At 43.9% G+C, this 13,108-nt stretch overlaps 1 protein-coding gene across 2 annotated transcripts in view; it reads left to right on the forward strand.

Annotated features, from left to right (window-relative positions):
* Positions 1-13,108, forward strand: part of LDAF1 (lipid droplet assembly factor 1) — a 90,352-nt gene that overhangs the window by 17,578 nt on the left and 59,666 nt on the right. The window contains exon 2 of one of the 2 annotated variants that reach the window (XM_069210286.1): positions 5,829-5,923. The gene's annotated coding sequence lies outside the window, so the exon portion shown is untranslated. The remainder of the gene's footprint in view (positions 1-5,828; positions 5,924-13,108) is intronic. The other variant, XM_069210288.1, reaches the window with a different exon arrangement.

The following is a 13,108-nucleotide window of genomic DNA, read 5'->3' on the forward strand; positions in this document are numbered from 1 at the left end:
CCATGGGGGATTCTGCGGGGCGGCGGGAAACCGGCGGGAGACCGCCGGTTTCCCGCATCTGACCGCGGGCGAACCGCCGCGGTCAGAATGCCCTGCGGGGCACCGCCGGTCTGTCGGCGGTGCTCCCGCCGACCCTGGCCCCGGCGGTCTCAGACCGCCGGGGTCAGAATGACCCCCTCAATCTTTATTATTATTGGGATTTGTAGAGCGCAGCCGCTACTCAGTGAGTGTCCCAGCGCTTGGCACTAAAGTCTGATCCCATACTAACAAGGGGTGCTAGAAACAGACCTAAGGAGCAAGGTTCTGAGGAGTTGCTTAAAGATCTGAATGTCCATGGTTGCGGGGGGCTGTTGTGGAAGTGCATTCCCTTCCCTAGCAGCCAGATAGGAGTAACAGCTGTCATCCCACTTTTTCCTGCTGACTCGAGGAGTTACCAATAAGCAGCTGGAAAATGGCAGTGACCTTCCAATTGGTAGGGGATAAATCTGTTGGACAGGTACTGAGGGCCTTAGTGGTAGAAAGCTCTGTGTGTCAGAACCAGACCTTTGAACATCACACGTTCCTTGATAGGCAGCCAGTGCAGTTCTTTTAGGAACGGTTGGATGCAAACTCTCCTAAGAAGTCACAGCAAAAACACTTAGCAGTGTTGTTCTGCACCAGCTGTAATCTTTTCAGGAGGAAGGCAGGAAGACACCCGAATGGAGAGTCCAACCTTTTGTGATCAGTTCCTGGATCACTGTTTTTTGCTATGGAAGGGGGAGAAGGTAAAATAACTTTTTTACCATCTTCAGCAGACCCACACAGGTAGCTACTACCTCCACCACCTGGTAAGTGGAAGGACACCATTTGGCTAATAGCCGTTGTCCCAGTTGGGTGGTGGAATCGCAAAGAGCAGGACTTTTGTCTTGCTGGTGTTGCATTGAAGGCAGCAGTCACACATCCATCGGATCCCATTGCTCATGCATGCCTTGAAATTGCTCAGGGCGTTGGGTGCATTTCTGTCCAGGGTGATGGGCAGTTGCATATCATCAGCATAGGATACTGTTTGCTCTCCAAAGAATCCTATCAAGGAGACATATACACATTGAATAATGTGGGTCTCAGTGCAGACCTCTGAGAAACACCAAAGCAGAGGGGTTTTGGTTGTGAGGCAAATAGGGTCATTCAAACTGATTGAAACCTGTCTGTCAGAAAAGAGCAGAGCCACGCCACGCCACTGCTGAGACGCAAATGCCTATGGCACTGAGGCGCTGCAGGTGTGTCAAATGTGGCACCATGTCAAAAGCCGCAGATAGATCAAGAAGAATCAGTGCCATCTGCTTCCCCTGATCCACCTCTAGCCTGCCCATATCAGCCACCTCCAGCAGTGTGATCTTGGTGCAGAAGCCCAGGTGAAAGCCGACTGGGAGGGGTTGACTTTTTCTGCTCTAAGAAGGCAGAGAGCTGTTTATGTGTGAGCTTCTCTAGTATCTTGGTGAAAGCTGGCTGCAGAGATGGATTGAAATTTGGTGAGGTTGAATTTGTCTGCCAACTGTCTTTTTAGGAGGGGAATCAGTTTGACTTGTTTCCAGCTGCTGGGCACTGTGGCCAGCTGTATGGACTGATGTAAGTATTTAAATGTGGGTTAATGGATGACCAAGCATTCTGCTTTAGCACCTGTCTCTTGCACAGCAGTGAGAATCTGCTATAAAGGGGTGCTGTGAGGTTAGACACCCAGAGTGCGGTCTACACTGTAGTAAGATCTAATAAGGTAAATGTACAGTAATTTCTTTCCTTTGAAAAAATAAGACTTTAATACAAATCCACATGAATTATTACAAATAAAATCAGTATATTTGAAAAACAGAAGGCTCTTGATGGAATCCCAAAAACGGTGAATTCTAGGACATTTCACCATGCGACATAAATCAGCGCACTCTATGCCGGATGTGTGTCCCACAGTGATACTCCATTATGTTTCTGAGTTCTGTCCCTTCGCCAATACAATACCTTCAATATGTTTTTTACAGCTTTTCTGTGTCTTGGAAGCGCAGGTTCATTTTGCTAGTGTGGGCAGGCCATGTCCCGGTTATAATACTAGCTCCAGAACCCTCCCCATTTACTTTCACTTTGTAGTGAGGTGCTCCTTTTTGATTTTTTTTTTTTCTTCTTTATCAGGGTAAGGCATCCTGAGTACCAATGCTCATTAATTAAACTAATTATGCTCTACTGAATGCAGCAGCAGTTTAAGAGACTTTTAAAGACTAAAGCAAGAGTCTCTCTGTTACAGTTGCAGTGATTTGGTGTCTATGCATTTTCCTTCAGGGTCAGCTGCCTTTGGCACCCTTTTGTTTGAGAAGAGCAGATGCCTTTCATTTGGCTGCCTTTCCAGCAAGGAAAGCAAGTCTTGTCTCATTATATCTGAGTACAACTTTGCTTTAAAGATCTTTTTAGGATAGCCCAGATCAGGTTAGAGCGGCAGTAAGCTACTGTTTTACTTCTGCTTCGTCTGTTCTTCTCAGATGCACCAGTGCACAGATTTTTCTTGAATATCAAGAAACCGTGATGGTCAAAGGGGACTGTCCAAGGAGGTAATTTGAAGGTTCGGATGTTAGGCGCTTCTCTAATCCTGGAGGTACAAGACCTCAGCTTGATCCTTTCATGAACTGATCATGTATCATTATAACCTTGCCAGAGACCAGTTGTAACTGGCTCAAGTGGACTAGATACTGGCCCAGATCAGAGGCTGTGTACCTCAGGATGGCAAGTGTTACAGGAACTGTGAGTGAGGTAGGGCTAACCCTGGCAAAGTAAGTTTAGCTAACTTTAGATGGGTGGTGGGCTACCTCCCACAGAGACAAATGGCTGTGGGGAGGGGAGAGATTGTGTCCATTCAGGCTCTGAGGTTCAAGATGGCTCTAAGCAGCCTTGCATGAAGAAGAACTCCACCTTCAGACAAATGCAGATGTGGAATCCAAAGGTCTCTACCCAGCACCTTTGCCAGACACCTTTGTAAGCCACTCACATAGCATGCTCCACCATATCTCATACATGATTGTGGCAAGGGGCTCCATAAGGATAGTGACACACATGCTTATGCTTGATGCTATATTGCTGCCACCCCTTTCTCTTTTGGTTTGGCTGGAGCAGACTTTCGTCTACCCCTAACTAGAAGGGAGGAATTTCAGCGCAAGCCTGCAAGATTGATGGTCTCACAGAGTGAAAATATGAACAGAGGTTGGCCGGAAATCTATAAGAGCAGGGCAGCAGAGGTGTGAACCCAATGTTCAACTGCAATTGCAGGATCAGTCAGAATTACCCTCAGGGTTTCAGCACTAGGAAATGATGGAACAAATCATAAGCCTTGACTGCTCAGGTGAAACACTTCCAGTTTATTAACATTTGTTTTTGCAGTGCTTACTTCATTTTATTCCAACCTGCTTATGTACCTTATGGACACCACTTCCAGAACACAGTGAATCTGGCTGTCAGTGCCCATCTTAGTTTCCAGAGGTCCAGAGGATTTCATAGTTGTAAGGAAGGCGTGTGCTTTATATTGAAATGGACAGAACTTAAAATAGAAATTGCGTTCATTTACTTTGTACTTGTACTTACGGGAGTGACTAAAAAAGGGTCAAAATTGTGTGTGTGGTATGAAACATGTAGGATAATTACCTGTGTTTTTTGTTGAAGCTACGTGGGAGATTTTACTGTCAGGTAAAACTGCACTCAAACTTTGTTTTGACCTGCATAAGTACGCTTGGAAATCTTTTCTATCCAGCACTGTCCTTTCAGTCTTGGACCAATAGATGCTTGTGCACTATGTCTGCATAACCTGACAACATTGTGGCCATAACTAATATGATAAAACTTTGACTTGAGTTTCTATAGTTTCAAGTTTGCCAAAGCCCTCCCTCTCCTCCTGGGTCACTGCTTTGAAATCCAATATTTGGTAGTATATGCCATTTATATCCCTTCCCTGGAACCAAAGACCTGCCTGTGTCTGACTGATTCAGGCAGCATCCACTTCATTGTGCCATAAGACCCCTATCCTGCCAGAGAGGGGACCATTGAATCCACTTGAAAGCAGTTGGGCAATGGTTTCCCATTCTCTTCTTCGGGTATGGTTAAGCAAACATTGTTTGGTTCCAAAGCGGCCCTCTCCAATCGTTTTCATTTCTAAAATGCTACCTCTGTGTTTGATAGAATGCAGCTCCATCAGCTCGCTGGACACAACTCTTCCTTCTAATTTAGAGTTTGGTTCAGCCATTTATGATTCTGTGAGTAATTAATGCTGTGAATGAGTTGTAAGAAAATTAATCTGCCAGTAGCCCCCTAGAGTGCTTTGTCCATAGATCCTTGTGCTGGATCTTTATAGTTGTTGCCACTGGTAACTTTGCCTTTTTCCAGGGCCTCCGACCGATGCTGAAAGAGAGTTGCATAATTTAATTTATGTTTTAGTACCCATTTATTGGACTCTGAGTGTTTTTCAGAGCGTATAAACTAGGAAGGACTGCTGTTGGTTTGGCTCAGAATTTCTTACCTGGAGGACCCATTACATTGGTCTTTTCTGAATAAACAACAAAAAGCCACAACAGTTGTACACTTTTCCACTTATCTGCAGACTGTTCCTGAAGCTATTGTTCTCTGGTCGGGTCATCACATAATGCATGCCTCCGTCATTTCTTTCAGCATGCATGCTGGTAGATGACCAGCTTAGAGTCCATCCTACCTCAGTGTCAAATTGTGTGCAGAGTTGTGCACTAATTAACAGATGTCCTGCTTCTGACTTCTGCAAAGAGCGTCTATATCTGTGAGTGCTACTCTTTAGTGTTACTGCTACCCAGACCCGCCAATAGGTGATGTACCTTCTTCACACATGTGTTTTGACCAGCCATGCATTGATCATCCAGTTAGTGTAGGGGTAAAAGAGCTATTCAAAAACCAAAGGACAAAGTCAGGCCAAACCAGTTTGACAAGATTGAAAAGGAAAAGCGAAATAGGGAAAACCATTAACAATGAACCCCCCTACTTCAGCAAAGCAGAGTAAACTGTTTTGTAGAGACTGTCAAAAACTAGTGAGGCTGGGGGTGAAGAGCCCAGACTGATCCACAGACTGATCCAAACATAGCTGGTTTTGGCTATGCAATCAGCCAGCAAGGATGTGATCTACCGGAAGATTGTCATTCAAATATGATCACAAATGGTGACAAAGATTTGATGAAGTGCAAGTATCCTGAGGAGTCTTTGTGGTGCTGGCAGGAGAGTCATAGACCTCTAAGATGAGTCACATTGAGGAGGAAGTTTGGGTTGTGAATAATGTTGCAAGAGCCAGGGTAAAGAGCAGGGTCTTTGAAGATCTTGTAGGTTTAAGATAGTCAAATGACTTGAGTTGGCCCCCTTCCTGCTCGTCCTCTGCACTGGAGCTGTATTAAAATGCTCAGCAGTGTTAAGACACACCCATCGCCCCTCCCCCCCCCAACTGAAACAAAACTGCCTGCTGTGTCAGGGTTTCTTCATGCCGCATGTGTTTTCAGAAGTGGGGGACACATTAGGCCTCTGCTACTTCATCATTCTCTCTCCACCTAACCAGCCCCTACTGGCTTTCAGCAGACTTTTTTTGCATTATGAGCGGAGCACACTTTAGGCATGTGCTCCAAATACTCAAGCCCTCCAACACACACCTACTGATAGCTAAATGTAGTGTTCTGACTTGTATCTTTACAGATTTACTTAATTATAACTCTTATTTTGACTAACATGGCTAACTTTCTGATCCAAATGTGTGGCACAAGCATGTGAATGTTATTGGTCCTTGTATGGCACTCACTGTTCTTATTCTTCTACAGCAGAAACTGAACCATCCATTTAGGAGGACGACTGCCAGTACTCTAGAGGTACTTGAACTTAAAATACAAAAGTGCAGCAGGGGAATGCACTAAAGGTACACCTTTTAATTGAGTTTTTGTTAATGTAAGTTTGAGTGCTTGAAGTGTGTGGCTAGGAAGAATCACAGATTTTAGTTGTTCAGAATATGCTGTGATTTGTTTATATCTGCCATCAGTATCCGCGCCCTTATTAGATACAAAATACTTCTTGTTGGTACTGGTGTGCCAAATATAGGGCAATCTATTTAATTACTCATTTGGGAGTTTTATGTAGCACTGCACATTGCCTCACTTTTACTTAAACATAGCCAGAGAGCAACAGAGCACTGAACAGTGGACCTGAGCCCTGACATGACATGTGTTTCAAGAGTATTAACGGCAGGCAGTTCATTCAAAGGCTCTTTATGTATGTATGTATGTATGTATGTTTTCACCTTAGATAATAATTGCAGATCTAATTTGTAGTAGTTGGCTGCTGTCAATGAGAAAAGAGCAGATTCCAGTCGAGCTCTCCTGGTGATGCCTACACAGGCCTAGAGCCTTCTCAAAACCACTGTGTGAGCAGATGTCAAACGCAGCAAAGTGTTTGAACAGTATCAGAACTCGGTCAATTTTAATCCTTGGATGTAAGTATTTTGTCACTGACTTTGGGCAGTGTGGTTTAGGAGCCTCTGGAGGGACTAAACTAGTACTGGTGATCCATACAGAAAGCTGGTTTCCCCATAATTTTGTTGTTTCATACATTTGTGTTCCAGGATTTTGCTTAGGAAAGGGAGATTAGAGGTTGGGTGGTCATTAACTAAAATCTTCGAGTCAGGTTTTGGTGTCTTTTAAGGATGTTATAATGGTTTGTTTGAGGAGGGTGGACAAAACACTTTCAGGAGGGATGCATTTTTTTACACGTGAGGCAGAGGACATGAGTTCTGAATACTTATGTGCAGGCTTCTGAAGACATATTTGAAGCTTTTGCCATTAACACTAGACTCAATACCTCCTCCTCTTCCATAGGTTTGAGTCCTTTCAGCAACATCTTCAGAGTAGGCGATAAAATAGGAGGCAAAGGAAATGCAGTGTTTAACATTTTCGCTAAAGTCAAAAGATATTTGGTTTATGGAAACCATAAAAGTGTGTAAAACATACACAGAACAAGATTCGAACATTCTAAAAATGATACATTAAAATCAAAAGCGTAAAACTTATCAGCATTTACAACACATTCAAATAATCACAATAAATAAAAATATTTAGAGTGTGTGCAAAAGTTAAGAAAGGGGTCAAAGTCTCATCAATCAAGAAAAATATAGTTAATACAGAGTTCACATGATCCTTGTGTGATGAAGTTTCGGTTCCCAGCTGATCATATAACTACTTATGCCCCAGTACTCTGACTCTTATACAGCAGTTCCAATGTAAATATTTAGCAACAGCATAAGCAATAAGTGATTTGGTGTTGGCACGCAGCATCCTCAGTGAGGTTGCACACTGCCTGACCCCCAGCAATCTACATATTGGGATGAGCCAGACCTTTTGTGCTCTGGTGTATCGTGGGCAAAAGAAAAAGAAGTGAGGGAACGTCTTCTCATCTTCTCAGCACAGCAGCACGCTAGACATATAATGCTCTGGGTAGTTTTTGATTTCCATCTTGAGCAAAAAGACAAAAGGGGTAAGGTGGCGTAACGAAACTTCATGTACAAGAGCCTGGCAGCGTGAAATATGATAAAATCTAAAAAAAACATTAAAAATCTGAAATAGTTTAATATCAAGAAATTCAGTAGTAGGTGACCCATATGACCTATTACTTACTTCCCAGCCCTACTCATGAGCCCAATAGGCATCCTTTAAAACCTGCTTACAGAGGGCAAGGCAACCCTTCCGATCATAACAGTAGGCTTCCAGGCCCAATTAAGTCGTCATACCCCTGGCATAGCATACACACTTTATTCTATGAGATTTGTCTTCTTCAACTATGTCTTTAAGTGCATTGTAAAATGTGGCAAGGGCATGGGTGTACTTGAGCCGTCACCAAATCATTAAGGGATGTAACTGGGCCCCAGAAGAAATGGATTGAATGCCCATATCCCACCTTAAATGGAGCAGAGTTGTGTTTTTTGGAAGGCACGGCAAGAGGACCTTAAAAATTATTCTCAGGCTACACGCAGTGATGCCAAGTCTGATATGCCCCATATTCAGCCCTGTATACAGTAAGGGCTGGTGAAATGGGTCTAACTTCTGAGGCATGAAACTGCTCAGAATGCCAGATTTATGATGGCATAAGTTCTGACTGCTTTTCTTGACTTGGGGAAGCCATTTCATAGACTGGGTTAGCCTTATTCCAAGATAATAAAAAAAGTAAACTCTGCCAAGACTACTTCTGTCAAGAATGATGGAACTCCTGAATGGCCTCTGGGGGTTGATGGTCATAAATTTAATTTTTTTCATGGTTGATTGTCAACCAACGATCAGCACAACAGGTGGCAAACTGGTCAACCAGGGTCAGCAGGCCAACTAGCGTCTTAGAAATTGGTAAAGTATCCTCTGCAAACAGAAGCAGAGGGACTTTTATACCAGCCACCCTTGGTGTGTCATTGTCGCAGTCTTCAGGATAATCACATGATGATTAAGGTATAGGGAAAACACAGTAGAGACTAATACAGGTCCCAGCCAGACACCTTTATGAATCCCAATACGCTCTGTCAACTCCCCCCGAGACCTTCACCAAACCTGGGCATACGTATCCTCATGCAAACGCACAGTGGTGCTCAACAAATCATTGGGAACCTTGTTCGCCTTCAATATCGCCTATAGTTTTTGATGAGGGACTAGGTCGAATGCAGACATCAGATCTACAAACCCCAAATGAAGATGTGATCTCTGCAAAATGACCATCTTCCAATAGATGATGAGAAATCTAAAGACTTGGTCGATTGTATTCACATCTCTTCTGAACCCCGCTAGAAAGTTGGGTATGGGACCATGATCCAGGAGCTGACTACAGAAGACCTTAGGTGTCACATCAATGGGACTAATTGGTCTATAATTAAGAGGGGAGTCCCTAGAGCCTTTCTTATAGAATGGAACCATCTTCGCTGATTTCCAACTAGCAGGAATGTCAGCACCCTCCAAAATTGCATTTGACAACTTCTTAATGTAAGTAGCCCACTTTTCAAGGTCCGCGCAAAATAGGTCCCCCGTGATCCCATCCGGTCAAGTGGCTTTGCCAGGGGCAATACTACTAATTGCTTCCTTAGTTTCTTGTAGCTCAAATGATAAGGAAGGAGACATATTACTGCACTCTGTAAGAGTTAATACACTTGGCGTCTCCTTGGGTCCCAACAGAGGGCCATACAAGTTTGAAAACTGCTCAAACCAAGTATCAGCATAGACAGTGCTTGCTAAATGGGATTTCTCACTCTCTTCCCTGTGGCCTACAATCCCCCAAAACCTCTTAATGTCTTTGGTCTTAGCCGCAACAAATAGGTCTTCCCAGACTTGGGTATCCCAATTTCTTCACGCTATTACCTAGGTCTGCTTATTCATTTTCCTCGGTATGGCGCAATGCATTTTTAGCCTGCCTGCAACTCTTGTTATACCATAAGCTACCAGTTTTAAGTCTCCTTGGTCTCCCATGTGGCTTCCCCCAAAAACATTGGCCAATAGAATTCTAAAGATTTGCATGGATAGATAGGATCATGGAGTTTCCAGCTGCCTGGGATTGTAGTGTGTCTGTGCTCCAGTGCGTCTAAAAAGCTTTGTCCATAATAGCCCTACACTCTACGTTTATTTAAATTTTAAGCCATTTAAGTCTACACCTATTGTTCGGTGGAGAAAATCCAATGGAAAGCGAGATGGGAACACCCTCCAGATGGTTAAAGAGGTTAGACAGTGTACAATGCATCGCATTCTGATCGCTATTGTTTCATGGGACAACCCTCATGTCGACTACCGATCGTCACAATGTAATGGCAACTAATTCATAGTCGATCCTGCTGGCCTGCCCTAAACGATTAAAAATAGGAGATGATTGCAAATCCGATATTGTGCGACCATTGCACGCCCTAAGCAGAAGTGTGACTAAGAGGAGTTGGTAAGCTACCTCCGTCCAATTCTTAACGGGTGCAATATTTAGGGAGGAAACTCCTACAACAAGAAGGGGCCATGTGTGTCAAATCTCTCCCTGTGGGCCATGAAACCTTTCAATATAGGTGATTCTTCCCCCTCCCCTTAACCCTTGATTATACCTATTGTAAAAGTGAAATGTATGGTTATCCATTTCTGTAATGGTTATACTTAAGATATCGGGGGAAGCAACATCAAGAAGAAACAATTTGACTTTAAGCGATGTGGGCACCCAAGGTAGAAGGTTCTTCCCATTGTGACAGAGTGGAATAAAATAAATTGACATAGCCTACCCTAAGGACCGATTCTGAAGACCAGGTTTCTTGTAACATACATATGTCGAACTGATCGATAAACAGGGCCCAATCGAGGTCTCCAAGCTTAGACCTAACACCCGCTACATTCCAAGACAAGATATTTACATTATTCAAAATTGTTTGCTCCACAGAGGACGATGGTGATGGTGATAAGACATCAAGGAGGGCCTCACCCTCACAAAGAGCATTCTGGAGTGGCTTATTATTGGTCCCAAGAGAATCCCCCATCCCACGGGTAGATGTGCACTACTGCTGCTGAGTCAATCCACCATTGATGTTTCAAAGCCATCAGTAAGAACTGAAGGTTGAATGGTGGACTGAGGCAGCATAGGGCACAGAGGTCTAGATTTAAAACTAATTAGGGAACCAATCAAGGGGTATTTGCGCACTTCCAATCCCAAAATCCCCTCTGTTAGCTACCTGTGCTATACACTAAGCTTGATATAATCAAAAGCTTACTCGTTTGTTGATGGATCGTTGAACCTTAGGGCTTCCAGAATGTCTGAGTGAATTAGGGAGCTTACATAATGAATGCATTTATTTGTGAGTGTGTCCATGTCCTCTCTAACCCCTGGACTCACTTTGGAGACTTTGGTCATAAAGACCTTACTCGGCCTCCCTAAGTGAACCTCTGGCCCCTTCCCTCCACTAAACTCTGATCGTAAACCCAAGGGAGTAGGGCCAACCACGGGCATGTCTACCTTAGATGCAACATGCCCTCCAAGATCCTTCTGCACAGTTTAATTCAAAGCCAGGGATTCACACCCACCAACCCAATCTCCTGGGATTGCCCAACTTTATCACTGGTGCACTTTCGCCTATTCTGATTGTCAATTAGGGCTGTATACCCACCAGTAATTGCCCTAGAAAGGACCTTGAGGCACTGCATGCATCCCTGCTCCCTCAATCTCCCCACATCATCGACAAGGTGGCTACCTGTTGTTTTAGCATATGTACTTTAATGGGCAAAGGTTTGACCAACTCAGCAATATCTATGGTGCTCGTAGTATCAATGGATCCGACACCATGGACTGAGGTACCACGAATCACCATATCAAGGTGCACCCTAGATGACTCATACTATACCCCCCCCCCATGCCCATTACCCAGATGATAATCAGCAAGTACATCATACCTATTGGCACATGCTATGGGAGTATCAACACTTAAAACCTCAGTTCCCTTAGGGCTTCAGTCAGTAAAATGATCTCTGTTGGCTTCCAGTGATATTTCCGGCAATGTGAGCATAGTCCCAGCAGGATACTTGTTGATGAAAACTGATTTATTCCTCCCTTTATTTGCAAATATGGGCACAATCCCCCCCCACCCTTTCCCCTGGACCAGGCCTTGCCTTTTCCTACCCACTAAAAGGGTTTCAACCTCCTCAGAGAGTCAATGTCTTCTATTGTTGTATTAGAGTGAGAGTTGACCACCGGATCACAGGCAGCCAACTTGTAACTCCTTCTTTTTTTTTTTTTTTTTTTTTCCTAGGCAAAGTTTCTGTAGCTTTCGGTTTGCCCATTGGGACAGGGAGATGCCACTTAACTGTACTTGACTTTTAAAGTGGTCACTTACTCACACATGTGCCAAGACAGATGGCCACAATACAACAAGTAACGATCCCCAGCCAAAAGTAAAACAGCTGAAGTCATGCAGTGGCTTAAACACCGTACCTTGATACTGTATGGCAGTCCATGCCCATGCACAACAGCCAGTTAAGATGCGGAGCCAAGGGGTGTGGCCCTTTCTTCTCCTGTTGCCGGCGGGTGCAGGATGGGCCTGCCATTGTCCTGGGCTTCACCCGGGTGCGTCCCTCGCTGCGGGATGTCAAGGGCGCTTTTGAGCGCTTCAGCAGCAGTGGTCAAGCCCCCCAGGTGACACACAGCAGCAAGCACATCTCATGTGTTGCAAGATAGGATCCACAGGGGTCCTTGGTGGCATTAGGGGGTCGCGCCCCCCCGGTCAGAATGCACAAAGTTGTTAACTGCTTGCTTTAAAGCATGACACAATGTTATGGCATTGTTACATGGAAGCACAGGGGGAGTTTCCCAAGATTTGTCAAATCTTACATCATATTGAACATCTCTGTAGATGTGTTTGCTACTTCATCAATTCAGTTTTTTGGTGTCCTTTGTTGCTTTGTGGTATTCCTCTTATGTAATTTGCAATTTATCTCACCTGTTGATTTTAATATCCTGTTGCACCTTCATGAAATTTGATGGTGGCTTTTTTCTTCAGTCACCTCTGCGTTGTACGGTTTGTAGGTTATATCCCATATTTTATTTTTACTGATATGAGAGTGGCCAACTTGTTGACCGAGAATCTAACGTGGTGGTCATGCCTTTTGCCTTTTGGATTCTTCGCCTGTAGTTATGTACGGGCCAGAGCAAGCACAAGCCTGTATTTTTTTGGGGGGTAAAAGTTATTTATTTGAGTGCTATAACCAATGGATCAGGGATGCATGTGCAGTCACGGGTTACATATTAAAATTCCACAAGATTATGTAATTGCTTACGTTAAAGCTACAATAGGAAAAACAACATATTCAAAAGAGGATCAACGGCCGGCCTCATTCACTATGGTATAACAGGCGAAAATCAAAACTTGTAGATGCAAGAGGAGAGACTAAAATGTGATGAAGAAAAAGATCACCCCAAATTTGCTTTTTTGTGAAGTGCTGTTTGGCGCTTATTTGAATCAGGATTATTGTCTAATTGGGTAAAACTTTCACAGCCAAAACGTTGTAAAATCTACTCCAGTGTAGGAAAAATAATAGTTGCCAAGCAAACAGTTTTTCAAAACAGCAAT

This window comes from Pleurodeles waltl, chromosome 10, assembly GCF_031143425.1.
Source record: "Pleurodeles waltl isolate 20211129_DDA chromosome 10, aPleWal1.hap1.20221129, whole genome shotgun sequence".
Classification (NCBI taxonomy): Eukaryota; Metazoa; Chordata; class Amphibia; order Caudata; family Salamandridae; genus Pleurodeles; species Pleurodeles waltl.